This window comes from Leptonotus elevatus, chromosome 3, assembly GCF_054856555.1.
Source record: "Leptonotus elevatus isolate MCC_2025b chromosome 3, RoL_Lele_1.0, whole genome shotgun sequence".
In the NCBI taxonomy this organism is placed as follows: domain Eukaryota; kingdom Metazoa; phylum Chordata; class Actinopteri; order Syngnathiformes; family Syngnathidae; genus Leptonotus; species Leptonotus elevatus.
In genome coordinates this window covers 26,447,865-26,470,101 of record NC_141241.1, presented here as the reverse complement: position 1 = coordinate 26,470,101, position 22,237 = coordinate 26,447,865, and the positions used below count along the sequence as shown (strand labels likewise).

Below are 22,237 nucleotides of genomic sequence, written 5' to 3'. Positions count from 1 at the left end.
AGCCAGCCAGCTAGTTATATTTCCGGCAGTGCGAACAAGTAAAAGTTAAGCGTCTGTTTCCATAGTGTAGTGGTTATCACGTTCGCCTAACACGTGAAAGGTCCCCGGTTCGAGACCGGGTGGAAACATGGCCATTCTCTTTGTATTTGCAATGAAAACTGATCATCCAAAAGATAGCTTTCACAAACACCATCTCCCCGTCTGGGAATCGAACCCCAGTCTTCCCCGTGACAGGGGGAAATACTATCCACTATACTAACAAGGACAGAACGGCTATACAACTACCTCCTGGTCGGGTGTAGAGGGGAACCTATCCTCGAAAACTGGAAAAGCCAACCAGCTAGTTTGATTTCCGTCAGTGCTAACAAGTTGAAGTAAAGCGTCTGTTTCCATAGTGTAGTGGTTATCACGTTTGCCTAACACGCGAACGGTCCCCGGCTCGAGACCGGGTGGAAACATGGCCATTTTCTTTGTATTTGCAATTTAAACTGTTTATCCAAAAGATAGGTTTCACAAACACCATCTCCCCGTAGGGGAATCGAACCCCGGTCTTCCCCGTGACAGGGGGAGATACTATCCACTATACTAACGAGGACAGAAGGGCTATACAACTACCTCCTGGTCTGGTGTAGAGGGGAACCTGTCCTCGAAAACTGGAAAAGCCAACCAGCTAGTTTGATTTCCGTCAGTGCTAACAAGTTGAAGTTAAGCGTCTGTTTCCATAGTGTAGTAGTTATCACGTTTGCCTAACACGCGAATGGTCCCCGGCTCGAGACCGGGTGGAAACATGGCCATTTTCTTTGTATTTGCAATTTAAACTGTTTATCCAAAAGATAGGTTTCACAAACACCATCTCCCCGTCGGGAAATCGAACCCCGGTCTTCCCCGTGACAGGGGGAGATACTATCCACTATACTAACGAGGACAGAAGGGCTATACAGTTACCTCCTGGTCGGGTGTAGAGGGGAACCTGTCCTCGAAAACTGGAAAAGCCAGCCAGCTAGTTTGATTTCCGGCAGTGCGAACAAGTTGAAGTTAAGCGTCTGTTTCCATAGTGTAGTGGTTATCAAGTTCGCCTAACACGCGAAAGGTCCCCGGCTCGAGACCGGGTGGAAACATGGCCATTTTCTTTGTATTTGCAATGAAAACTGATCATCCAAAAGATAGCTTTCACAAACACCATCACCCCGTTGGGGAATTGAACCCCGGTCTTCCCCGTGACAGGGGGAAATACTATCCTCTATACTAACGAGGACAGAACGGCTATACAACTACCTCCTGGTTGGGTGTAGAGGGGAACCTATCCTCGAAAACTGGAAAAGCCAACCAGCTAGTTTGATTTCCGTCAGTGCTGACAAGTTGAAGTTAAGCGTCTGTTTCCATAGTGTAGTGGTTATCACTTTCGCCTAACACGCGAAAGTTCCCCGGCTCGAGACCGGGTGGAAACATGGCAATTTTCTTTGTATTTGCAATGAAAACTGATCATCCAGAAGATAGCTTTCACAAACACCATCTCCCCGTCGGGGAATCGAACCCCGGTCTTCCCCGTGACAGGGGGAGATACTATCCACTATACTAACGAGGACAGAAAGGCAAAACAACTACCTACTGGTCGGGTGTAGAGGGGAACCTATCCTCGAAAACTGGAAAAGCCAACCAGCTAGTTTGATTTCCGTCAGTGCTAACAAGTTGAAGTTAAGCGTCTGTTTCCATAGTGTAGTGGTTATCACGTTTGCCTAACACGCGAACGGTCCCCGGCTCGAGACCGGGTGGAAACATGGCCATTTTCTTTGTATTTGCAATTTAAACTGTTTATCCAAAAGATAGGTTTCACAAACACCATCCCCCCGTCGGGGAATCGAACCCCGGTCTTCCCCGTGACAGGGGGAGATACTATCCACTATACTAACGAGGACAGAAGGGCTATACAGTTACCTACTGGTCGGGTGTAGAGGGGAACCTGTCCTCGAAAACTGGAAAAGCCAGCCAGCTAGTTTGATTTCCGGCAGTGCGATCAAGTTGAAGTTAAGCGTCTGTTTCCATAGTGTAGTGGTTATCACGTTTGCCTAACACGCGAACGTTCCCCGGCTCGAGACCGGGTGGAAACATGGCCATTTTCTTTGTATTTGCAATTTAAACTGTTTATCCAAAAGATAGGTTTCACAAACACCATCCCCCCGTCGGGGAATCGAACCCCGGTCTTCCCCGTGACAGGGGGAGATACTATCCACTATACTAACGAGGACAGAAGGGCTATACAGTTACCTACTGGTCGGGTGTAGAGGGGAACCTGTCCTCGAAAACTGGAAAAGCCAGCCAGCTAGTTTGATTTCCGGCAGTGCGATCAAGTTGAAGTTAAGCGTCTGTTTCCATAGTGTAGTGGTTATCACGTTCGCCTAACACGCGAAAGGTCCCCGGCTCGAGACCGGGTGGAAACATGGCCATTTTCTTTGTATTTGCAATGAAAACTGATCATCCAAAAGATAGCTTTCACAAACACCATCACCCCGTTGGAGAATCAAACCCCGGTCTTCCCCGTGACAGGGGGAGATACTATCCACTATACTAACGAGGACAGAACGGCTATACAACTACCTCCTGGTCGGGTGTAGAGGAGAACCTGTCCTCGAAAACTGGAAAAGCCAGCCAGCTAGTTTGATTTCCGGCAGTGCGAACAAGTTGAAGTTAAGTGTCTGTTTCCATAGTGTAGTGGTTATCACGTTTGCCTAACACGCGAACGGTTCCCGGCTCGAGACCGGGTGGAAACATGGCCATTTTCTTTGTATTTGCAATTTAAACTGTTTATCCAAAAGATAGGTTTCACAAACACCATCTCCCCGTCGAGGAATCGAACCCCGGTCTTCCCCGTGACAGGGGGAGATACTATCCACTATACTAACGAGGACAGAACGGCTATACAACTACCTCCTGGTCTGGTGTAGAGGGGAACCTGTCTTCGAAAACTGGAAAAGCCAGCCAGCTAGTTTGATTTCCAGCAGTGCGAACAAGTTGAAGTTAAGCGTCTGTTTCCATAGTGTAGTGGTTATCACGTTTGCCTAACACGCGAACGGTCCCCGGCTTTAAAACGGGTGGAAACATGGCCATTTTCTTTGTATTTGAAATTTAAACTGTTTCTCCAAAAGATAGGTTTCACAAACACCATCTCCCCGTCGGGGAATCGAACCCCGGTCTTCCCCGTGACAGGGGGAGATACTATCCACTATACTAACGAGGACAGAAGGGCTATACAACTACCTCCTGGTCGGGTGTAGAGGGGAACCTGTCCTCGAAAACTGGAAAAGCCAGCCAGCTAGTTTGATTTCCGGCAGTGCGAACAAGTTGAAGTTAAGCGTCTTTTTCCATAGTGTAGTGGTTATCACGTTCGCCTAACGCGCGAAAGGTCCCCGGTTCGAGACCGGGTGGAAACATGGCCATTTTCTTTGTATTTGCAATGAAAACTGATCATCCAAAAGATAGCTTTCACAAACACCATCTCCCCGTCGGGGAATCGAACCCCGGTCTTCCCCGTGACAGGGGGAGATACTATCCACTATACTAACGAGGACAGAAGGGCTATACCAGTACCTCCTGGTCTGGTGTAGAGGGGAACCTGTCTTCGAAAACTGGAAAAGCCAGCCAGCTAGTTTGATTTCCAGCAGTGCGAACAAGTTGAAGTTAAGCGTCTGTTTCCATAGTGTAGTGGTTATCACGTTTGCCTAACACGCGAACGGTCCCCGGCTTTAAACCGGGTGGAAACATGGCCATTTTCTTTGTATTTGAAATTTAAACTGTTTCTCCAAAAGATAGGTTTCACAAACACCATCTCCCCGTCGGGGAATCGAACCCCGGTCTTCCCCGTGACAGGGGGAGATACTATCCACTATACTAACGAGGACAGAAGGGCTATACAACTACCTCCTAGTCGGGTGTAGAGGGGAACCTGTCCTCGAAAACTGGAAAAGCCAGCCAGCTAGTTTGATTTCCGGCAGTGCGAACAAGTTGAAGTTAAGCGTCTGTTTCCATAGTGTAGTGGTTATCACGTTCGCCTAACACGCGAAAGGTCCCCGGCTCGAGACCGGGTGGAAACATGGCCATTTTCTTTGTATTTGCAATGAAAACTGATCATCCAAAAGATAGCTTTCACAAACACCATCTCCTCAACGGGGAATCGAACCCCAGTCTTCCCCGTGACAGGGGGAAATACTATCCACTATACTAACGAGGACAGAACGGCTATACAACTACCTCCTGGTCGGGTGTAGAGGGGAACCTATCCTCGAAAACTGGAAAAGCCAGCCAGCTAGTTTGATTTCCGGCAGTGCGAACAAGTTGAAGTTAAGCGTCTGTTTCCATAGTGTAGTGGTTATCACGTTCGCCTAACACGCGAAAGGTACCCGGTTCGAGACCGGGTGGAAACATGGCCATTTTCTTTGTATTTGCAATGAAAACTGATCATCCAAAAGATAGCTTTCACAAACACCATCTCCCCGTCGGGGAATCGAACCCCGGTCTTCCCCGTGACAGGGGGAGATACTATCCACTATACTAACGAGGACAGAAGGGCTATACCAGTACCTCCTGGTCTGGTGTAGAGGGGAACCTGTCTTCGAAAACTGGAAAAGCCAGCCAGCTAGTTTGATTTCCAGCAGTGCGAACAAGTTGAAGTTAAGCGTCTGTTTCCATAGTGTAGTGGTTATCACGTTTGCCTAACACGCGAACGGTCCCCGGCTTTAAACCGGGTGGAAACATGGCCATTTTCTTTGTATTTGAAATTTAAACTGTTTCTCCAAAAGATAGGTTTCACAAACACCATCTCCCCGTCGGGGAATCGAACACCGGTCTTCCCCGTGACAGGGGGAGATACTATCCACTATACTAACGAGGACAGAAGGGCTATACAACTACCTCCTGGTCGGGTGTAGAGGGGAACCTGTCCTCGAAAACTGGAAAAGCCAGCCAGCTAGTTTGATTTCCGGCAGTGCGAACAAGTTGAAGTTAAGCGTCTGTTTCCATAGTGTAGTGGTTATCACGTTTGCCTAACACGCGAACGGTCCCCGGCTCGAGACCGGGTGGAAACATGGCCATTTTCTTTGTATTTGCAATTTAAACTGTTTATCCAAAAGATAGGTTTCACAAACACCATCTCCCCGTCGGGGAATCGAACCCCGGTCTTCCCCGTGACAGGGGGAGATACTATCCACTATACTAACGAGGACAGAAGGGCTATACAACTACCTCCTGGTCGGGTGTAGAGGGGAACCTGTCCTCGAAAACTGGAAAAGCCAGCCAGCTAGTTTGATTTCCGGCAGTGCGAACAAGTTGAAGTTAAGCGTCTGTTTCCATAGTGTAGTGGTTATCACGTTCGCCTAACACGCGAAAGGTCCCCGGCTCGAGACCGGGTGGAAACATGGCCATTTTCTTTGTATTTGCAATGAAAACTGATCATCCAAAAGATAGCTTTCACAAACACCATCTCCTCGTCGGGGAATCGAACCCCAGTCTTCCCCGTGACAGGGGGAAATACTATCCACTATACTAACGAGGACAGAACGGCTATACAACTACCTCCTGGTCGGGTGTAGAGGGGAACCTATCCTCGAAAACTGGAAAAGCCAGCCAGCTAGTTTGATTTCCGGCAGTGCGAACAAGTTGAAGTTAAGCGTCTGTTTCCATAGTGTAGTGGTTATCACGTTCGCCTAACACGCGAAAGGTACCCGGTTCGAGACCGGGTGGAAACATGGCCATTTTCTTTGTATTTGCAATGAAAACTGATCATCCAAAAGATAGCTTTCACAAACACCATCTCCCCGTCGGGGAATCGAACCCCGGTCTTCCCCGTGACAGGGGGAGATACTATCCACTATACTAACGAGGACAGAAGGGCTATACCAGTACCTCCTGGTCTGGTGTAGAGGGGAACCTGTCTTCGAAAACTGGAAAAGCCAGCCAGCTAGTTTGATTTCCAGCAGTGCGAACAAGTTGAAGTTAAGCGTCTGTTTCCATAGTGTAGTGGTTATCACGTTTGCCTAACACGCGAACGGTCCCCGGCTTTAAACCGGGTGGAAACATGGCCATTTTCTTTGTATTTGAAATTTAAACTGTTTCTCCAAAAGATAGGTTTCACAAACACCATCTCCCCGTCGGGGAATCGAACACCGGTCTTCCCCGTGACAGGGGGAGATACTATCCACTATACTAACGAGGACAGAAGGGCTATACAACTACCTCCTGGTCGGGTGTAGAGGGGAACCTGTCCTCGAAAACTGGAAAAGCCAGCCAGCTAGTTTGATTTCCGGCAGTGCGATCAAGTTGAAGTTAAGCGTCTGTTTCCATAGTGTAGTGGTTATCACGTTCGCCTAACACGCGAAAGGTCCCCGGCTCGAGACCGGGTGGAAACATGGCCATTTTCTTTGTATTTGCAATGAAAACTGATCATCCAAAAGATAGCTTTCACAAACATCATCACCCCGTTGGAGAATCGATCCCAGGTCTTCCCCGTGACAGGGGGAGATACTATCCACTATACTAACGAGGACAGAACGGCTATACAACTACCTCCTGGTCGGGTGTAGAGGAGAACCTGTCCTCGAAAACTGGAAAAGCCAGCCAGCTAGTTTGATTTCCGGCAGTGCGAACAAGTTGAAGTTAAGTGTCTGTTTCCATAGTGTAGTGGTTATCACGTTTGCCTAACACGCGAACAGTTCCCGGCTCGAGACCGGGTGGAAACATGGCCATTTTCTTTGTATTTGCAATTTAAACTGTTTATCCAAAAGATAGGTTTCACAAACACCATCTCCCCGTCGGGGAATCGAACCCCGGTCTTCCCCGTGACAGGGGGAGATACTATCCACTATACTAACGAGGACAGAACGGCTATACAACTCCCTCCTGGTCTGGTGTAGAGGGGAACCTGTCTTCGAAAACTGGAAAAGCCAGCCAGCTAGTTTGACTTCCAGCAGTGCGAACAAGTTGAAGTTAAGCGTCTGTTTCCATAGTGTAGTGGTTATCACGTTTGCCTAACACGCGAACGGTCCCCGGCTTTAAACCGGGTGGAAACATGGCCATTTTCTTTGTATTTGAAATTTAAACTGTTTCTCCAAAAGATAGGTTTCACAAACACAATCTCCCCGTCGGGGAATCGAACCCCGGTCTTCCCCGTGACAGGGGGAGATACTATCCACTATACTAACGAGGACAGAAGGGCTATACAACTACCTCCTGGTCGGGTGTAGAGGGGAACCTGTCCTCGAAAACTGGAAAAGCCAGCCAGCTAGTTTGATTTCTGGCAGTGCGAACAAGTTGAAGTTAAGCGTCTGTTTCCATAGTGTAGTGGTTATCACGTTCGCCTAACACGCGAAAGGTCCCCGGTTCGAGACCGGGTGGAAACATGGCCATTTTCTTTGTATTTGCAATGAAAACTGATCATCCAAAAGATAGCTTTCACAAACACCATCTCCCCGTCGGGGAATCGAACTCCGGTCTTCCCCGTGACAGGGGGAGATACTATCCACTATACTAACGAGGACAGAAGGGCTATACCAGTACCTCCTGGTCTGGTGTAGAGGGGAACCTGTCTTCGAAAACTGGAAAAGCCAGCCAGCTAGTTTGATTTCCAGCAGTGCGAACAAGTTGAAGTTAAGCGTCTGTTTCGATAGTGTAGTGGTTATCACGTTTGCCTAACACGCGAACGGTCCCCGGCTTTAAACCGGGTGGAAACATGGCCATTTTCTTTGTATTTGAAATTTAAACTGTTTCTCCAAAAGATAGGTTTCACAAACACCATCTCCCCGTCGGGGAATCGAACCCCGGTCTTCCCCGTGACAGGGGGAGATACTATCCACTATACTAACGAGGACAGAAGGGCTATACAACTACCTCCTGGTCGGGTGTAGAGGGGAACCTGTCCTCGAAAACTGGAAAAGCCAGCCAGCTAGTTTGATTTCCGGCAGTGCGAACAAGTTGAAGTTAAGCGTCTGTTTCCATAGTGTAGTGGTTATCACGTTTGCCTAACACGCGAAAGGTACCCAGTTCGAGACCGGGTGGAAACATGGCCATTTTCTTTGTATTTGCAATGAAAACTGATCATCCAAAAGATAGCTTTCACAAACACCATCTCCCCGTCGGGGAATCGAACCCCGGTCTTCCCCGTGACAGGGGGAGATACTATCCACTATACTAACGAGGACAGAAGGGCTATACCAGTACCTCCTGGTCTGGTGTAGAGGGGAACCTGTCTTCGAAAACTGGAAAAGCCAGCCAGCTAGTTTGATTTCCAGCAGTGCGAACAAGTTGAAGTTAAGCGTCTGTTTCCATAGTGTAGTGGTTATCACGTTTGCCTAACACGCGAACGGTCCCCGGCTTTAAACCGGGTGGAAACATGGCCATTTTCTTTGTATTTGAAATTTAAACTGTTTCTCCAAAAGATAGGTTTCACAAACACCATCTACCCGTCGGGGAATCGAACACCGGTCTTCCCCGTGACAGGGGGAGATACTATCCACTATACTAACGAGGACAGAAGGGCTATACAACTACCTCCTGGTCGGGTGTAGAGGGGAACCTGTCCTCGAAAACTGGAAAAGCCAGCCAGCTAGTTTGATTTCCGGCAGTGCGAACAAGTTGAAGTTAAGCGTCTGTTTCCATAGTGTAGTGGTTATCACGTTTGCCTAACACGCGAACGGTCCCCGGCTCGAGACCGGGTGGAAACATGGCCATTTTCTTTGTATTTGCAATTTAAACTGTTTATCCAAAAGATAGGTTTCACAAACACCATCTCCCCGTCGGGGAATCGAACCCCGGTCTTCCCCGTGACAGGGGGAGATACTATCCACTATACTAACGAGGACAGAAGGGCTATACAGTTACCTCCTGGTCGGGTGTAGAGGGGAACCTGTCCTCGAAAACTGGAAAAGCCAGCCAGCTAGTTTGATTTCCGGCAGTGCGATCAAGTTGAAGTTAAGCGTCTGTTTCCATAGTGTAGTGGTTATCTCGTTCGCCTAACACGCGAAAGGTCCCCGGCTCGAGACCGGGTGGAAACATGGCCATTTTCTTTGTATTTGCAATGAAAACTGATCATCCAAAAGATAGCTTTCACAAACACCATCACCCCGTTGGAGAATCGATCCCCGGTCTTCCCCGTGACAGGGGGAGATACTATCCACTATACTAACGAGGACAGAACGGCTATACAACTACCTCCTGGTCGGGTGTAGAGGAGAACCTGTCCTCGAAAACTGGAAAAGCCAGCCAGCTAGTTTGATTTCCGGCAGTGCGAACAAGTTGAAGTTAAGTGTCTGTTTCCATAGTGTAGTGGTTATCACGTTTGCCTAAGTCGCGAACGGTTCCCGGCTCGAGACCGGGTGGAAACATGGCCATTTTCTTTGTATTTGCAATTTAAACTGTTTATCCAAAAGATAGGTTTCACAAACACCATCTCCCCGTCGGGGAATCGAACCCCGGTCTTCCCCGTGACAGGGGGAGATACTATCCACTATACTAACGAGGACAGAACGGCTATACAACTCCCTCCTGGTCTGGTGTAGAGGGGAACCTGTCTTCGAAAACTGGAAAAGCCAGCCAGCTAGTTTGACTTCCAGCAGTGCGAACAAGTTGAAGTTAAGCGTCTGTTTCCATAGTGTAGTGGTTATCACGTTTGCCTAACACGCGAACGGTCCCCGGCTTTAAACCGGGTGGAAACATGGCCATTTTCTTTGTATTTGAAATTTAAACTGTTTCTCCAAAAGATAGGTTTCACAAACACAATCTCCCCGTCGGGGAATCGAACCCCGGTCTTCCCCGTGACAGGGGGAGATACTATCCACTATACTAACGAGGACAGAAGGGCTATACAACTACCTCCTGGTCGGGTGTAGAGGGGAACCTGTCCTCGAAAACTGGAAAAGCCAGCCAGCTAGTTTGATTTCCGGCAGTGCGAACAAGTTGAAGTTAAGCGTCTGTTTCCATAGTGTAGTGGTTATCAAGTTCGCCTAACACGCGAAAGGTCCCCGGTTCGAGACCGGGTGGAAACATGGCCATTTTCTTTGTATTTGCAATGAAAACTGATCATCCAAAAGATAGCTTTCACAAACACCATCTCCCCGTCGGGGAATCGAACTCCGGTCTTCCCCGTGACAGGGGGAGATACTATCCACTATACTAACGAGGACAGAAGGGCTATACCAGTACCTCCTGGTCTGGTGTAGAGGGGAACCTGTCTTCGAAAACTGGAAAAGCCAGCCAGCTAGTTTGATTTCCAGCAGTGCGAACAAGTTGAAGTTAAGCGTCTGTTTCGATAGTGTAGTGGTTATCACGTTTGCCTAACACGCGAACGGTCCCCGGCTTTAAACCGGGTGGAAACATGGCCATTTTCTTTGTATTTGAAATTTAAACTGTTTCTCCAAAAGATAGGTTTCACAAACACCATCTCCCCGTCGGGGAATCGAACCCCGGTCTTCCCCGTGACAGGGGGAGATACTATCCACTATACTAACGAGGACAGAAGGGCTATACAACTACCTCCTGGTCGGGTGTAGAGGGGAACCTGTCCTCGAAAACTGGAAAAGCCAGCCAGCTAGTTTGATTTCCGGCAGTGCGAACAAGTTGAAGTTAAGCGTTTGTTTCCATAGTGTAGTGGTTATCACGTTTGCCTAACACGCGAAAGGTACCCAGTTCGAGACCGGGTGGAAACATGGCCATTTTCTTTGTATTTGCAATGAAAACTGATCATCCAAAAGATAGCTTTCACAAACACCATCTCCCCGTCGGGGAATCGAACCCCGGTCTTCCCCGTGACAGGGGGAGATACTATCCACTATACTAACGAGGACAGAAGGGCTATACCAGTACCTCCTGGTCTGGTGTAGAGGGGAACCTGTCTTCGAAAACTGGAAAAGCCAGCCAGCTAGTTTGATTTCCAGCAGTGCGAACAAGTTGAAGTTAAGCGTCTGTTTCCATAGTGTAGTGGTTATCACGTTTGCCTAACACGCGAACGGTCCCCGGCTTTAAACCGGGTGGAAACATGGCCATTTTCTTTGTATTTGAAATTTAAACTGTTTCTCCAAAAGATAGGTTTCACAAACACCATCTCCCCGTCGGGGAATCGAACCCCGGTCTTCCCCGTGACAGGGGGAGATACTATCCACTATACTAACGAGGACAGAAGGGCTATACAACTACCTCCTGGTCGGGTGTAGAGGGGAACCTGTCCTCGAAAACTGGAAAAGCCAGCCAGCTAGTTTGATTTCCGGCAGTGCGAACAAGTTGAAGTTAAGCGTCTGTTTCCATAGTGTAGTGGTTATCACGTTCGCCTAACACGCGAAAGGTCCACGGTTCGAGACCGGGTGGAAACATGGCCATTTTCTTTGTATTTGCAATGAAAACTGATCATCCAAAAGATAGCTTTCACAAACACCATCTCCCCGTCGGGGAATCGAACCCCGGTCTTCCCCGTGACAGGGGGAGATACTATCCACTATACTAACGAGGACAGAAGGGCTATACCAGTACCTCCTGGTCTGGTGTAGAGGGGAACCTGTCTTCGAAAACTGGAAAAGCCAGCCAGCTAGTTTGATTTCCAGCAGTGCGAACAAGTTGAAGTTAAGCGTCTGTTTCCATAGTGTAGTGGTTATCACGTTTGCCTAACACGCGAACGGTCCCCGGCTTTAAACCGGGTGGAAACATGGCCATTTTCTTTGTATTTGAAATTTAAACTGTTTCTCCAAAAGATAGGTTTCACAAACACCATCTCCCCGTCGGGGAATCGAACCCCGGTCTTCCCCGTGACAGGGGGAGATACTATCCACTATACTAACGAGGACAGAAGGGCTATACAACTACCTCCTGGTCGGGTGTAGAGGGGAACCTGTCCTCGAAAACTGGAAAAGCCAGCCAGCTAGTTTGATTTCCGGCAGTGCGAACAAGTTGAAGTTAAGCGTCTGTTTCCATAGTGTAGTGGTTATCACGTTCGCCTAACACGCGAAAGGTCCCCGGCTCGAGACCGGGTGGAAACATGGCCATTTTCTTTGTATTTGCAATGAAAACTGATCATCCAAAAGATAGCTTTCACAAACACCATCTCCTCGTCGGGGAATCGAACCCCAGTCTTCCCCGTGACAGGGGGAAATACTATCCACTATACTAACGAGGACAGAACGGCTATACAACTACCTCCTGGTCGGGTGTAGAGGGGAACCTATCCTCGAAAACTGGAAAAGCCAGCCAGCGAGTTTGATTTCCGGCAGTGCGAACAAGTTGAAGTTAAGCGTCTGTTTCCATAGTGTAGTGGTTATCACGTTCGCCTAACACGCGAAAGGTACCCGGTTCGAGACCGGGTGGAAACATGGCCATTTTCTTTGTATTTGCAATGAAAACTGATCATCCAAAAGATAGCTTTCACAAACACCATCTCCCCGCCGGGGAATCGAACCCCGGTCTTCCCCGTGACAGGGGGAGATACTATCCACTATACTAACGAGGACAGAAGGGCTATACCAGTACCTCCTGGTCTGGTGTAGAGGGGAACCTGTCTTCGAAAACTGGAAAAGCCAGCCAGCTAGTTTGATTTCCAGCAGTGCGAACAAGTTGAAGTTAAGCGTCTGTTTCCATAGTGTAGTGGTTATCACGTTTGCCTAACACGCGAACGGTCCCCGGCTTTAAACCGGGTGGAAACATGGCCATTTTCTTTGTATTTGAAATTTAAACTGTTTCTCCAAAAGATAGGTTTCACAAACACCATCTCCCCGTCGGGGAATCGAACACCGGTCTTCCCCGTGACAGGGGGAGATACTATCCACTATACTAACGAGGACAGAAGGGCTATACAACTACCTCCTGGTCGGGTGTAGAGGGGAACCTGTCCTCGAAAACTGGAAAAGCCAGCCAGCTAGTTTGATTTCCGGCAGTGCGAACAAGTTGAAGTTAAGCGTCTGTTTCCATAGTGTAGTGGTTATCACGTTTGCCTAACACGCGAACGGTCCCCGGCTCGAGACCGGGTGGAAACATGGCCATTTTCTTTGTATTTGCAATTTAAACTGTTTATCCAAAAGATAGGTTTCACAAACACCATCTCCCCGTCGGGGAATCGAACCCCGGTCTTCCCCGTGACAGGGGGAGATACTATCCACTATACTAACGAGGACAGAAGGGCTATACAGTTACCTCCTGGTCGGGTGTAGAGGGGAACCTGTCCTCGAAAACTGGAAAAGCCAGCCAGCTAGTTTGATTTCCGGCAGTGCGATCAAGTTGAAGTTAAGCGTCTGTTTCCATAGTGTAGTGGTTATCACGTTCGCCTAACACGCGAAAGGTCCCCGGCTCGAGACCGGGTGGAAACATGGCCATTTTCTTTGTATTTGCAATGAAAACTGATCATCCAAAAGATAGCTTTCACAAACACCATCACCCCGTTGGAGAATCGATCCCCGGTCTTCCCCGTGACAGGGGGAGATACTATCCACTATACTAACGAGGACAGAACGGCTATACAACTACCTCCTGGTCGGGTGTAGAGGAGAACCTGTCCTCGAAAACTGGAAAAGCCAGCCAGCTAGTTTGATTTCCGGCAGTGCGAACAAGTTGAAGTTAAGTGTCTGTTTCCATAGTGTAGTGGTTATCACGTTTGCCTAACACGCGAACGGTTCCCGGCTCGAGACCGGGTGGAAACATGGCCATTTTCTTTGTATTTGCAATTTAAACTGTTTATCCAAAAGATAGGTTTCACAAACACCATCTCCCCGTCGGGGAATCGAACCCCGGTCTTCCCCGTGACAGGGGGAGATACTATCCACTATACTAACGAGGACAGAACGGCTATACAACTCCCTCCTGGTCTGGTGTAGAGGGGAACCTGTCTTCGAAAACTGGAAAAGCCAGCCAGCTAGTTTGACTTCCAGCAGTGCGAACAAGTTGAAGTTAAGCGTCTGTTTCCATAGTGTAGTGGTTATCACGTTTGCCTAACACGCGAACGGTCCCCGGCTTTAAACCGGGTGGAAACATGGCCATTTTCTTTGTATTTGAAATTTAAACTGTTTCTCCAAAAGAAAGGTTTCACAAACACAATCTCCCCGTCGGGGAATCGAACCCCGGTCTTCCCCGTGACAGGGGGAGATACTATCCACTATACTAACGAGGACAGAAGGGCTATACAACTACCTCCTGGTCGGGTGTAGAGGGGAACCTGTCCTCGAAAACTGGAAAAGCCAGCCAGCTAGTTTGATTTCCGGCAGTGCGAACAAGTTGAAGTTAAGCGTCTGTTTCCATAGTGTAGTGGTTATCACGTTCGCCTAACACGCGAAAGGTCCCCGGTTCGAGACCGGGTGGAAACATGGCCATTTTCTTTGTATTTGCAATGGAAACTGATCATCCAAAAGATAGCTTTCACAAACACCATCTCCCCGTCGGGGAATCGAACTCCGGTCTTCCCCGTGACAGAGGGAGATACTATCCACTATACTAACGAGGACAGAAGGGCTATACCAGTACCTCCTGGTCTGGTGTAGAGGGGAACCTGTCTTCGAAAACTGGAAAAGCCAGCCAGCTAGTTTGATTTCCAGCAGTGCGAACAAGTTGAAGTTAAGCGTCTGTTTCGATAGTGTAGTGGTTATCACGTTTGCCTAACACGCGAACGGTCCCCGGCTTTAAACCGGGTGGAAACATGGCCATTTTCTTTGTATTTGAAATTTAAACTGTTTCTCCAAAAGATAGGTTTCACAAACACCATCTCCCCGTCGGGGAATCGAACCCCAGTCTTCCCCGTGACAGGGGGAGATACTATCCACTATACTAACGAGGACAGAAGGGCTATACAACTACCTCCTGGTCGGGTGTAGAGGGGAACCTGTCCTCGAAAACTGGAAAAGCCAGCCAGCTAGTTTGATTTCCGGCAGTGCGAACAAGTTGAAGTTAAGCGTCTGTTTCCATAGTGTAGTGGTTATCACGTTTGCCTAACACGCGAAAGGTACCCAGTTCGAGACCGGGTGGAAACATGGCCATTTTCTTTGTATTTGCAATGAAAACTGATCATCCAAAAGATAGCTTTCACAAACACCATCTCCCCGTCGGGGAATCGAACCCCGGTCTTCCCCGTGACAGGGGGAGATACTATCCACTATACTAACGAGGACAGAAGGGCTATACCAGTACCTCCTGGTCTGGTGTAGAGGGGAACCTGTCTTCGAAAACTGGAAAAGCCAGCCAGCTAGTTTGATTTCCAGCAGTGCGAACAAGTTGAAGTTAAGCGTCTGTTTCCATAGTGTAGTGGTTATCACGTTTGCCTAACACGCGAACGGTCCCCGGCTTTAAACCGGGTGGAAACATGGCCATTTTCTTTGTATTTGAAATTTAAACTGTTTCTCCAAAAGATAGGTTTCACAAACACCATCTCCCCGTCGGGGAATCGAACCCCGGTCTTCCCCGTGACAGGGGGAGATACTACCCACTATACTTACGAGGACAGAAGGGCTATACAACTACCTCCTGGTCGGGTGTAGAGGGGAACCTGTCCTCGAAAACTGGAAAAGCCAGCCAGCTAGTTTGATTTTCGGCAGTGCGAACAAGTTGAAGTTAAGCGTCTGTTTCCATAGTGTAGTGGTTATCACGTTCGCCTAACACGCGAAAGGTCCCCGGTTCGAGACCGGGTGGAAACATGGCCATTTTCTTTGTATTTGCAATGAAAACTGATCATCCAAAAGATAGCTTTCACAAACACCATCTCCCCGTCGGGAAATCGAACCCCGGTCTTCCCCGTGACAGGGGGAGATACTATCCACTATACTAACGAGGACAGAAGGGCTATACCGGTACCTCCTGGTCTGGTGTAGAGGGGAACCTGTCTTCGAAAACTGGAAAAGCCAGCCAGCTAGTTTGATTTCCAGCAGTGCGAACAAGTTGAAGTTAAGCGTCTGTTTCCATAGTGTAGTGGTTATCACGTTTGCCTAACACGCGAACGGTCCCCGGCTTTAAACCGGGTGGAAACATGGCCATTTTCTTTGTATTTGAAATTTAAACTGTTTCTCCAAAAGATAGGTTTCACAAACACCATCTCCCCGTCGGGGAATCGAACCCCAGTCTTCCCCGTGACAGGGGGAGATACTATCCACTATACTAACGAGGACAGAAGGGCTATACAACTACCTCCTGGTCGGGTGTAGAGGGGAACCTGTCCTCGAAAACTGGAAAAGCCAGCCAGCTAGTTTGATTTCCGGCAGTGCGAACAAGTTAAAGTTAAGCGTCTGTTTCCATAGTGTAGTGGTTATCACGTTCGCCTAACACGCGAAAGGTCCCCGGCTCGAGACCGGGTGGAAACATGGCCATTTTCTTTGTATTTGCAATGAAAACTGATCATCCAAAAGATAGCTTTCACAAACACCATCTCCTCGTCGGGGAATCGAACCCCAGTCTTCCCCGTGACAGGGGGAAATACTATCCACTATACTAACGAGGACAGAACGGCTATACAACTACCTCCTGGTCGGGTGTAGAGGGGAACCTATCCTCGAAAACTGGAAAAGCCAGCCAGCTAGTTTGATTTCCGGCAGTGCGAACAAGTTGAAGTTAAGCGTCTGTTTCCATAGTGTAGTGGTTATCACGTTCGCCTAACACGCGAAAGGTCCCCGGTTCGAGACCGGGTGGAAACATGGCCATTTTCTTTGTATTTGCAATGAAAACTGATCATCCAAAAGATAGCTTTCACAAACACCATCTCCCCGTCAGGGAATCGAACCCCGGTCTTCCCCGTGACAGGGGGAGATACTATCCACTATACTAACGAGGACAGAAGGGCTATACCAGTACCTCCTGGTCTGGTGTAGAGGGGAACCTGTCTTCGAAAACTGGAAAAGCCAGCCAGCTAGTTTGATTTCCAGCAGTGCGAACAAGTTGAAGTTAAGCGTCTGTTTCCATAGTGTAGTGGTTATCACGTTTGCCTAACACGCGAACGGTCCCCGGCTCGAGACCGGGTGGAAACATGGCCATTTTCTTTGTATTTGCAATTTAAACTGTTTATCCAAAAGATAGGTTTCACAAACACCATCTCCCCGTCGGGGAATCGAACCCCGGTCTTCCCCGTGACAGGGGGAGATACTATCCACTATACTAACGAGGACAGAACGGTTATACAACTACCTCCTGGTCTGGTGTAGAGGGGAACCTGTCCTCGAAAACTGGAAAAGCCAACCAGCTAGTTTGATTTCCGTCAGTGCTAACAAGTTGAAGTTAAGCGTCTGTTTCCATAGTGTAGTGGTTATCACGTTTGCCTAACACGCGAACGGTCCCCGGCTCGAGACCGGGTGGAAACATGGCCATTTTCTTTGTATTTGCAATTTAAACTGTTTATCCAAAAGATAGGTTTCACAAACACCATCTCCCCGTCGGGGAATCGAACCCCGGTCTTCCCCGTGACAGGGGGAGATACTATCCACTATACTAACAAGGACAGAAGGGCTACAGTTACCTCCTGGTCGGGTGTAGAGGGGAACCTGTCCTCGAAAACTGGAAAAGCCAGCCAGCTAGTTTGATTTCCGGCAGTGCGAACAAGTTGAAGTTAAGCGTCTGTTTCCATAGTGTAGTGGTTATCACGTTCGCCTAACACGCGAAAGGTCCCCGGCTCGAGACCGGGTGGAAACATGGCCATTTTCTTTGTATTAGCAATGAAAACTGATCATCCAAAAGATAGCTTTCACAAACACCATCACCCCGTTGGGGAATTGAACCCCGGTCTTCCCCGTGACATGGGGAAATACTATCCTCTATACTAACGAGGACAGAAGGGCTATACAGTTACCTCCTGGTCGGGTGTAGAGGGGAACCTGTCCTCGAAAACTGGAAAAGCCAGCCAGCTAGTTTGATTTCCGGCAGTGCGAACAAGTTGAAAGTAAGCGTCTGTTTCCATAGTGTAGTGGTTATCACGTTCGCCTAACACGCGAGAGGTCCCCGGCTCGAGACCGGGTGGGAACATGGCAATTTTCTTTGTATTTGCAATGAAAACTGATCATCCAGAAGATAGCTTTCACAAACACCATTTCCCCGTCGGGGAATCGAACCCCGGTCTTCCCCGTGACAGGGGGAGATACTATCCACTATACTAACGAGGACAGAAAGGCAAAACAACTACCTACTGGTCGGGTGTAGAGGGGAACCTATCCTCGAAAACTGGAAAAGCCAACCAGCTAGTTTGATTTCCGTCAGTGCTAACAAGTTGAAGTTAAGCGTCTGTTTCCATAGTGTAGTGGTTATCACGTTTGCCTAACACGCGAGCGGTCCCCGGCTCGAGACCGGGTGGAAACATGGCCATTTTCTTTGTATTTGCAATGAAAACTGATCATCCAAAAGATAGCTTTCACAAACACCATCTCCCCGTCGGGGAATCGAACCCCGGTCTTCCCCGTGACAGGGGGAGATACTATCCACTATACTAACGAGGACAGAAAGCTTATCCCAGTACCTCCTGGTCTGGTGTAGAGGAGAACCTGTCCTCGAAAACTGGAAAAGCCAGCCAGCTAGTTTGATTTCCGGCAGTGCGAACAAGTTGAAGTTAAGTGTCTGTTTCCATAGTGTAGTGGTTATCACGTTTGCCTAACACGCGAACGGTTCCCGGCTCGAGACCGGGTGGAAACATGGCCATTTTCTTTGTATTTGCAATTTAAACTGTTTATCCAAAAGATAGGTTTCACAAACACCATCTCCCCGTCGGGGAATCGAACCCCGGTCTTCCCCGTGACAGGGGGAGATACTATCCACTATACTAACGAGGACAGAAGGGCTATACCAGTACCTCCTGGTCTGGTGTAGAGGGGAACCTGTCTTCGAAAACTGGAAAAGCCAGCCAGCTAGTTTGATTTCCAGCAGTGCGAACAAGTTGAAGTTAAGCGTCTGTTTCCATAGTGTAGTGGTTATCACGTTTGCCTAACACGCGAACGGTCCCCGGCTTTAAACCGGGTGGAAACATGGCCATTTTCTTTGTATTTGAAATTTAAACTGTTTCTCCAAAAGATAGGTTTCACAAACACCATCTCCCCGTCGGGGAATCGAACCCCGGTCTTCCCCGTGACAGGGGGAGATACTATCCACTATACTTACAAGGACAGAAGGGCTATACAACTACCTCCTGGTCGGGTGTAGAGGGGAACCTGTCCTCGAAAACTGGAAAAGCCAGCCAGCTAGTTTGATTTTCGGCAGTGCGAACAAGTTGAAGTTAAGCGTCTGTTTCCATAGTGTAGTGGTTATCACGTTCGCCTAACACGCGAAAGGTCCCCGGTTCGAGACCGGGTGGAAACATGGCCATTTTCTTTGTATTTGCAATGAAAACTGATCATCCAAAAGATAGCTTTCACAAACACCATCTCCCCGTCGGGGAATCGAACCCCGGTCTTCCCCGTGACAGGGGGAGATACTATCCACTATACTAACGAGGACAGAAGGGCTATACCAGTACCTCCTGGTCTGGTGTAGAGGGGAACCTGTCTTCGAAAACTGGAAAAGCCAGCCAGCTAGTTTGATTTCCAGCAGTGCGAACAAGTTGAAGTTAAGCGTCTGTTTCCATAGTGTAGTGGTTATCACGTTTGCCTAACACGCGAACGGTCCCCGGCTTTAAACCGGGTGGAAACATGGCCATTTTCTTTGTATTTGAAATTTAAACTGTTTCTCCAAAAGATAGGTTTCACAAACACCATCTCCCCGTCGGGGAATCGAACCCCAGTCTTCCCCGTGACAGGGGGAGATACTATCCACTATACTAACGAGGACAGAAGGGCTATACAACTACCTCCTGGTCGGGTGTAGAGGGGAACCTGTCCTCGAAAACTGGAAAAGCCAGCCAGCTAGTTTGATTTCCGGCAGTGCGAACAAGTTAAAGTTAAGCGTCTGTTTCCATAGTGTAGTGGTTATCACGTTCGCCTAACACGCGAAAGGTCCCCGGCTCGAGACCGGGTGGAAACATGGCCATTTTCTTTGTATTTGCAATGAAAACTGATCATCCAAAAGATAGCTTTCACAAACACCATCTCCTCGTCGGGGAATCGAACCCCAGTCTTCCCCGTGACAGGGGGAAATACTATCCACTATACTAACGAGGACAGAACGGCTATACAACTACCTCCTGGTCGGGTGTAGAGGGGAACCTATCCTCGAAAACTGGAAAAGCCAGCCAGCTAGTTTGATTTCCGGCAGTGCGAACAAGTTGAAGTTAAGCGTCTGTTTCCATAGTGTAGTGGTTATCACGTTCGCCTAACACGCGAAAGGTCCCCGGTTCGAGACCGGGTGGAAACATGGCCATTTTCTTTGTATTTGCAATGAAAACTGATCATCCAAAAGATAGCTTTCACAAACACCATCTCCCCGTCAGGGAATCGAACCCCGGTCTTCCCCGTGACAGGGGGAGATACTATCCACTATACTAACGAGGACAGAAGGGCTATACCAGTACCTCCTGGTCTGGTGTAGAGGGGAACCTGTCTTCGAAAACTGGAAAAGCCAGCCAGCTAGTTTGATTTCCAGCAGTGCGAACAAGTTGAAGTTAAGCGTCTGTTTCCATAGTGTAGTGGTTATCACGTTTGCCTAACACGCGAACGGTCCCCGGCTCGAGACCGGGTGGAAACATGGCCATTTTCTTTGTATTTGCAATTTAAACTGTTTATCCAAAAGATAGGTTTCACAAACACCATCTCCCCGTCGGGGAATCGAACCCCGGTCTTCCCCGTGACAGGGGGAGATACTATCCACTATACTAACGAGGACAGAACGGTTATACAACTACCTCCTGGTCTGGTGTAGAGGGGAACCTGTCCTCGAAAACTGGAAAAGCCAACCAGCTAGTTTGATTTCCGTCAGTGCTAACAAGTTGAAGTTAAGCGTCTGTTTCCATAGTGTAGTGGTTATCACGTTTGCCTAACACGCGAACGGTCCCCGGCTCGAGACCGGGTGGAAACATGGCCATTTTCTTTGTATTTGCAATTTAAACTGTTTATCCAAAAGATAGGTTTCACAAACACCATCTCCCCGTCGGGGAATCGAACCCCGGTCTTCCCCGTGACAGGGGGAGATACTATCCACTATACTAACAAGGACAGAAGGGCTACAGTTACCTCCTGGTCGGGTGTAGAGGGGAACCTGTCCTCGAAAACTGGAAAAGCCAGCCAGCTAGTTTGATTTCCGGCAGTGCGAACAAGTTGAAGTTAAGCGTCTGTTTCCATAGTGTAGTGGTTATCACGTTCGCCTAACACGCGAAAGGTCCCCGGCTCGAGACCGGGTGGAAACATGGCCATTTTCTTTGTATTAGCAATGAAAACTGATCATCCAAAAGATAGCTTTCACAAACACCATCACCCCGTTGGGGAATTGAACCCCGGTCTTCCCCGTGACATGGGGAAATACTATCCTCTATACTAACGAGGACAGAAGGGCTATACAGTTACCTCCTGGTCGGGTGTAGAGGGGAACCTGTCCTCGAAAACTGGAAAAGCCAGCCAGCTAGTTTGATTTCCGGCAGTGCGAACAAATTGAAAGTAAGCGTCTGTTTCCATAGTGTAGTGGTTATCACGTTCGCCTAACACGCGAGAGGTCCCCGGCTCGAGACCGGGTGGGAACATGGCAATTTTCTTTGTATTTGCAATGAAAACTGATCATCCAGAAGATAGCTTTCACAAACACCATTTCCCCGTCGGGGAATCGAACCCCGGTCTTCCCCGTGACAGGGGGAGATACTATCCACTATACTAACGAGGACAGAAAGGCAAAACAACTACCTACTGGTCGGGTGTAGAGGGGAACCTATCCTCGAAAACTGGAAAAGCCAACCAGCTAGTTTGATTTCCGTCAGTGCTAACAAGTTGAAGTTAAGCGTCTGTTTCCATAGTGTAGTGGTTATCACGTTTGCCTAACACGCGAGCGGTCCCCGGCTCGAGACCGGGTGGAAACATGGCCATTTTCTTTGTATTTGCAATGAAAACTGATCATCCAAAAGATAGCTTTCACAAACACCATCTCCCCGTCGGGGAATCGAACCCCGGTCTTCCCCGTGACAGGGGGAGATACTATCCACTATACTAACGAGGACAGAAAGCTTATCCCAGTACCTCCTGGTCTGGTGTAGAGGAGAACCTGTCCTCGAAAACTGGAAAAGCCAGCCAGCTAGTTTGATTTCCGGCAGTGCGAACAAGTTGAAGTTAAGTGTCTGTTTCCATAGTGTAGTGGTTATCACGTTTGCCTAACACGCGAACGGTTCCCGGCTCGAGACCGGGTGGAAACATGG

At 48.5% G+C, this 22,237-nt stretch overlaps 56 non-coding genes across 56 annotated transcripts; 25 read left to right on the top strand and 31 right to left on the bottom strand.

Moving 5' to 3' along the window:
- Window positions 1-55: 55 nt before the first annotated feature.
- On the top strand, window positions 56-128 carry trnav-aac (transfer RNA valine (anticodon AAC)). The gene has a single exon. It is a non-coding gene; the product is annotated as a tRNA-Val (tRNA).
- Window positions 129-1,513: 1,385 nt separating this feature from the next.
- On the bottom strand, window positions 1,514-1,585 carry trnad-guc (transfer RNA aspartic acid (anticodon GUC)). The gene has a single exon. It is a non-coding gene; the product is annotated as a tRNA-Asp (tRNA).
- A 780-nt stretch (window positions 1,586-2,365) lies between these two features.
- trnav-aac (transfer RNA valine (anticodon AAC)) lies at window positions 2,366-2,438 on the top strand. Its single transcript has one exon. It is a non-coding gene; the product is annotated as a tRNA-Val (tRNA).
- A 725-nt stretch (window positions 2,439-3,163) lies between these two features.
- Window positions 3,164-3,235, bottom strand: trnad-guc (transfer RNA aspartic acid (anticodon GUC)). The gene has a single exon. It is a non-coding gene; the product is annotated as a tRNA-Asp (tRNA).
- Window positions 3,236-3,355: 120 nt separating this feature from the next.
- On the top strand, window positions 3,356-3,428 carry trnav-aac (transfer RNA valine (anticodon AAC)). The gene has a single exon. It is a non-coding gene; the product is annotated as a tRNA-Val (tRNA).
- Window positions 3,429-3,493: 65 nt separating this feature from the next.
- Window positions 3,494-3,565, bottom strand: trnad-guc (transfer RNA aspartic acid (anticodon GUC)). Its single transcript has one exon. It is a non-coding gene; the product is annotated as a tRNA-Asp (tRNA).
- Window positions 3,566-3,823: 258 nt separating this feature from the next.
- Window positions 3,824-3,895, bottom strand: trnad-guc (transfer RNA aspartic acid (anticodon GUC)). The gene has a single exon. It is a non-coding gene; the product is annotated as a tRNA-Asp (tRNA).
- Window positions 3,896-4,015: 120 nt separating this feature from the next.
- trnav-aac (transfer RNA valine (anticodon AAC)) lies at window positions 4,016-4,088 on the top strand. Its single transcript has one exon. It is a non-coding gene; the product is annotated as a tRNA-Val (tRNA).
- A 257-nt stretch (window positions 4,089-4,345) lies between these two features.
- Window positions 4,346-4,418, top strand: trnav-aac (transfer RNA valine (anticodon AAC)). The gene has a single exon. It is a non-coding gene; the product is annotated as a tRNA-Val (tRNA).
- Window positions 4,419-4,483: 65 nt separating this feature from the next.
- Window positions 4,484-4,555, bottom strand: trnad-guc (transfer RNA aspartic acid (anticodon GUC)). The gene has a single exon. It is a non-coding gene; the product is annotated as a tRNA-Asp (tRNA).
- Window positions 4,556-5,143: 588 nt separating this feature from the next.
- Window positions 5,144-5,215, bottom strand: trnad-guc (transfer RNA aspartic acid (anticodon GUC)). The gene has a single exon. It is a non-coding gene; the product is annotated as a tRNA-Asp (tRNA).
- Window positions 5,216-5,335: 120 nt separating this feature from the next.
- Window positions 5,336-5,408, top strand: trnav-aac (transfer RNA valine (anticodon AAC)). The gene has a single exon. It is a non-coding gene; the product is annotated as a tRNA-Val (tRNA).
- Window positions 5,409-5,665: 257 nt separating this feature from the next.
- trnav-aac (transfer RNA valine (anticodon AAC)) lies at window positions 5,666-5,738 on the top strand. The gene has a single exon. It is a non-coding gene; the product is annotated as a tRNA-Val (tRNA).
- A 65-nt stretch (window positions 5,739-5,803) lies between these two features.
- trnad-guc (transfer RNA aspartic acid (anticodon GUC)) lies at window positions 5,804-5,875 on the bottom strand. The gene has a single exon. It is a non-coding gene; the product is annotated as a tRNA-Asp (tRNA).
- A 450-nt stretch (window positions 5,876-6,325) lies between these two features.
- Window positions 6,326-6,398, top strand: trnav-aac (transfer RNA valine (anticodon AAC)). Its single transcript has one exon. It is a non-coding gene; the product is annotated as a tRNA-Val (tRNA).
- A 395-nt stretch (window positions 6,399-6,793) lies between these two features.
- On the bottom strand, window positions 6,794-6,865 carry trnad-guc (transfer RNA aspartic acid (anticodon GUC)). Its single transcript has one exon. It is a non-coding gene; the product is annotated as a tRNA-Asp (tRNA).
- A 258-nt stretch (window positions 6,866-7,123) lies between these two features.
- trnad-guc (transfer RNA aspartic acid (anticodon GUC)) lies at window positions 7,124-7,195 on the bottom strand. The gene has a single exon. It is a non-coding gene; the product is annotated as a tRNA-Asp (tRNA).
- A 120-nt stretch (window positions 7,196-7,315) lies between these two features.
- On the top strand, window positions 7,316-7,388 carry trnav-aac (transfer RNA valine (anticodon AAC)). Its single transcript has one exon. It is a non-coding gene; the product is annotated as a tRNA-Val (tRNA).
- Window positions 7,389-7,783: 395 nt separating this feature from the next.
- Window positions 7,784-7,855, bottom strand: trnad-guc (transfer RNA aspartic acid (anticodon GUC)). The gene has a single exon. It is a non-coding gene; the product is annotated as a tRNA-Asp (tRNA).
- A 258-nt stretch (window positions 7,856-8,113) lies between these two features.
- Window positions 8,114-8,185, bottom strand: trnad-guc (transfer RNA aspartic acid (anticodon GUC)). Its single transcript has one exon. It is a non-coding gene; the product is annotated as a tRNA-Asp (tRNA).
- Window positions 8,186-8,773: 588 nt separating this feature from the next.
- trnad-guc (transfer RNA aspartic acid (anticodon GUC)) lies at window positions 8,774-8,845 on the bottom strand. Its single transcript has one exon. It is a non-coding gene; the product is annotated as a tRNA-Asp (tRNA).
- Window positions 8,846-9,433: 588 nt separating this feature from the next.
- On the bottom strand, window positions 9,434-9,505 carry trnad-guc (transfer RNA aspartic acid (anticodon GUC)). Its single transcript has one exon. It is a non-coding gene; the product is annotated as a tRNA-Asp (tRNA).
- A 258-nt stretch (window positions 9,506-9,763) lies between these two features.
- trnad-guc (transfer RNA aspartic acid (anticodon GUC)) lies at window positions 9,764-9,835 on the bottom strand. Its single transcript has one exon. It is a non-coding gene; the product is annotated as a tRNA-Asp (tRNA).
- Window positions 9,836-9,955: 120 nt separating this feature from the next.
- On the top strand, window positions 9,956-10,028 carry trnav-aac (transfer RNA valine (anticodon AAC)). Its single transcript has one exon. It is a non-coding gene; the product is annotated as a tRNA-Val (tRNA).
- A 395-nt stretch (window positions 10,029-10,423) lies between these two features.
- Window positions 10,424-10,495, bottom strand: trnad-guc (transfer RNA aspartic acid (anticodon GUC)). Its single transcript has one exon. It is a non-coding gene; the product is annotated as a tRNA-Asp (tRNA).
- A 258-nt stretch (window positions 10,496-10,753) lies between these two features.
- trnad-guc (transfer RNA aspartic acid (anticodon GUC)) lies at window positions 10,754-10,825 on the bottom strand. Its single transcript has one exon. It is a non-coding gene; the product is annotated as a tRNA-Asp (tRNA).
- Window positions 10,826-11,083: 258 nt separating this feature from the next.
- trnad-guc (transfer RNA aspartic acid (anticodon GUC)) lies at window positions 11,084-11,155 on the bottom strand. Its single transcript has one exon. It is a non-coding gene; the product is annotated as a tRNA-Asp (tRNA).
- A 120-nt stretch (window positions 11,156-11,275) lies between these two features.
- trnav-aac (transfer RNA valine (anticodon AAC)) lies at window positions 11,276-11,348 on the top strand. Its single transcript has one exon. It is a non-coding gene; the product is annotated as a tRNA-Val (tRNA).
- A 65-nt stretch (window positions 11,349-11,413) lies between these two features.
- trnad-guc (transfer RNA aspartic acid (anticodon GUC)) lies at window positions 11,414-11,485 on the bottom strand. The gene has a single exon. It is a non-coding gene; the product is annotated as a tRNA-Asp (tRNA).
- Window positions 11,486-11,743: 258 nt separating this feature from the next.
- trnad-guc (transfer RNA aspartic acid (anticodon GUC)) lies at window positions 11,744-11,815 on the bottom strand. The gene has a single exon. It is a non-coding gene; the product is annotated as a tRNA-Asp (tRNA).
- A 120-nt stretch (window positions 11,816-11,935) lies between these two features.
- Window positions 11,936-12,008, top strand: trnav-aac (transfer RNA valine (anticodon AAC)). Its single transcript has one exon. It is a non-coding gene; the product is annotated as a tRNA-Val (tRNA).
- Window positions 12,009-12,265: 257 nt separating this feature from the next.
- trnav-aac (transfer RNA valine (anticodon AAC)) lies at window positions 12,266-12,338 on the top strand. The gene has a single exon. It is a non-coding gene; the product is annotated as a tRNA-Val (tRNA).
- Window positions 12,339-13,063: 725 nt separating this feature from the next.
- On the bottom strand, window positions 13,064-13,135 carry trnad-guc (transfer RNA aspartic acid (anticodon GUC)). The gene has a single exon. It is a non-coding gene; the product is annotated as a tRNA-Asp (tRNA).
- Window positions 13,136-13,255: 120 nt separating this feature from the next.
- On the top strand, window positions 13,256-13,328 carry trnav-aac (transfer RNA valine (anticodon AAC)). The gene has a single exon. It is a non-coding gene; the product is annotated as a tRNA-Val (tRNA).
- A 395-nt stretch (window positions 13,329-13,723) lies between these two features.
- Window positions 13,724-13,795, bottom strand: trnad-guc (transfer RNA aspartic acid (anticodon GUC)). The gene has a single exon. It is a non-coding gene; the product is annotated as a tRNA-Asp (tRNA).
- Window positions 13,796-14,053: 258 nt separating this feature from the next.
- Window positions 14,054-14,125, bottom strand: trnad-guc (transfer RNA aspartic acid (anticodon GUC)). Its single transcript has one exon. It is a non-coding gene; the product is annotated as a tRNA-Asp (tRNA).
- A 120-nt stretch (window positions 14,126-14,245) lies between these two features.
- On the top strand, window positions 14,246-14,318 carry trnav-aac (transfer RNA valine (anticodon AAC)). The gene has a single exon. It is a non-coding gene; the product is annotated as a tRNA-Val (tRNA).
- A 725-nt stretch (window positions 14,319-15,043) lies between these two features.
- trnad-guc (transfer RNA aspartic acid (anticodon GUC)) lies at window positions 15,044-15,115 on the bottom strand. The gene has a single exon. It is a non-coding gene; the product is annotated as a tRNA-Asp (tRNA).
- Window positions 15,116-15,565: 450 nt separating this feature from the next.
- trnav-aac (transfer RNA valine (anticodon AAC)) lies at window positions 15,566-15,638 on the top strand. Its single transcript has one exon. It is a non-coding gene; the product is annotated as a tRNA-Val (tRNA).
- Window positions 15,639-16,225: 587 nt separating this feature from the next.
- Window positions 16,226-16,298, top strand: trnav-aac (transfer RNA valine (anticodon AAC)). Its single transcript has one exon. It is a non-coding gene; the product is annotated as a tRNA-Val (tRNA).
- Window positions 16,299-16,555: 257 nt separating this feature from the next.
- On the top strand, window positions 16,556-16,628 carry trnav-aac (transfer RNA valine (anticodon AAC)). Its single transcript has one exon. It is a non-coding gene; the product is annotated as a tRNA-Val (tRNA).
- A 395-nt stretch (window positions 16,629-17,023) lies between these two features.
- Window positions 17,024-17,095, bottom strand: trnad-guc (transfer RNA aspartic acid (anticodon GUC)). Its single transcript has one exon. It is a non-coding gene; the product is annotated as a tRNA-Asp (tRNA).
- A 448-nt stretch (window positions 17,096-17,543) lies between these two features.
- trnav-aac (transfer RNA valine (anticodon AAC)) lies at window positions 17,544-17,616 on the top strand. Its single transcript has one exon. It is a non-coding gene; the product is annotated as a tRNA-Val (tRNA).
- Window positions 17,617-17,873: 257 nt separating this feature from the next.
- trnav-aac (transfer RNA valine (anticodon AAC)) lies at window positions 17,874-17,946 on the top strand. Its single transcript has one exon. It is a non-coding gene; the product is annotated as a tRNA-Val (tRNA).
- Window positions 17,947-18,011: 65 nt separating this feature from the next.
- On the bottom strand, window positions 18,012-18,083 carry trnad-guc (transfer RNA aspartic acid (anticodon GUC)). The gene has a single exon. It is a non-coding gene; the product is annotated as a tRNA-Asp (tRNA).
- A 258-nt stretch (window positions 18,084-18,341) lies between these two features.
- On the bottom strand, window positions 18,342-18,413 carry trnad-guc (transfer RNA aspartic acid (anticodon GUC)). Its single transcript has one exon. It is a non-coding gene; the product is annotated as a tRNA-Asp (tRNA).
- Window positions 18,414-18,671: 258 nt separating this feature from the next.
- trnad-guc (transfer RNA aspartic acid (anticodon GUC)) lies at window positions 18,672-18,743 on the bottom strand. Its single transcript has one exon. It is a non-coding gene; the product is annotated as a tRNA-Asp (tRNA).
- Window positions 18,744-19,193: 450 nt separating this feature from the next.
- On the top strand, window positions 19,194-19,266 carry trnav-aac (transfer RNA valine (anticodon AAC)). The gene has a single exon. It is a non-coding gene; the product is annotated as a tRNA-Val (tRNA).
- A 65-nt stretch (window positions 19,267-19,331) lies between these two features.
- Window positions 19,332-19,403, bottom strand: trnad-guc (transfer RNA aspartic acid (anticodon GUC)). The gene has a single exon. It is a non-coding gene; the product is annotated as a tRNA-Asp (tRNA).
- Window positions 19,404-19,853: 450 nt separating this feature from the next.
- Window positions 19,854-19,926, top strand: trnav-aac (transfer RNA valine (anticodon AAC)). Its single transcript has one exon. It is a non-coding gene; the product is annotated as a tRNA-Val (tRNA).
- Window positions 19,927-20,183: 257 nt separating this feature from the next.
- Window positions 20,184-20,256, top strand: trnav-aac (transfer RNA valine (anticodon AAC)). The gene has a single exon. It is a non-coding gene; the product is annotated as a tRNA-Val (tRNA).
- A 395-nt stretch (window positions 20,257-20,651) lies between these two features.
- Window positions 20,652-20,723, bottom strand: trnad-guc (transfer RNA aspartic acid (anticodon GUC)). The gene has a single exon. It is a non-coding gene; the product is annotated as a tRNA-Asp (tRNA).
- A 448-nt stretch (window positions 20,724-21,171) lies between these two features.
- trnav-aac (transfer RNA valine (anticodon AAC)) lies at window positions 21,172-21,244 on the top strand. Its single transcript has one exon. It is a non-coding gene; the product is annotated as a tRNA-Val (tRNA).
- A 257-nt stretch (window positions 21,245-21,501) lies between these two features.
- On the top strand, window positions 21,502-21,574 carry trnav-aac (transfer RNA valine (anticodon AAC)). The gene has a single exon. It is a non-coding gene; the product is annotated as a tRNA-Val (tRNA).
- Window positions 21,575-21,639: 65 nt separating this feature from the next.
- Window positions 21,640-21,711, bottom strand: trnad-guc (transfer RNA aspartic acid (anticodon GUC)). The gene has a single exon. It is a non-coding gene; the product is annotated as a tRNA-Asp (tRNA).
- Window positions 21,712-21,969: 258 nt separating this feature from the next.
- trnad-guc (transfer RNA aspartic acid (anticodon GUC)) lies at window positions 21,970-22,041 on the bottom strand. Its single transcript has one exon. It is a non-coding gene; the product is annotated as a tRNA-Asp (tRNA).
- Between the last annotated feature and the right edge of the window lie 196 nt (window positions 22,042-22,237).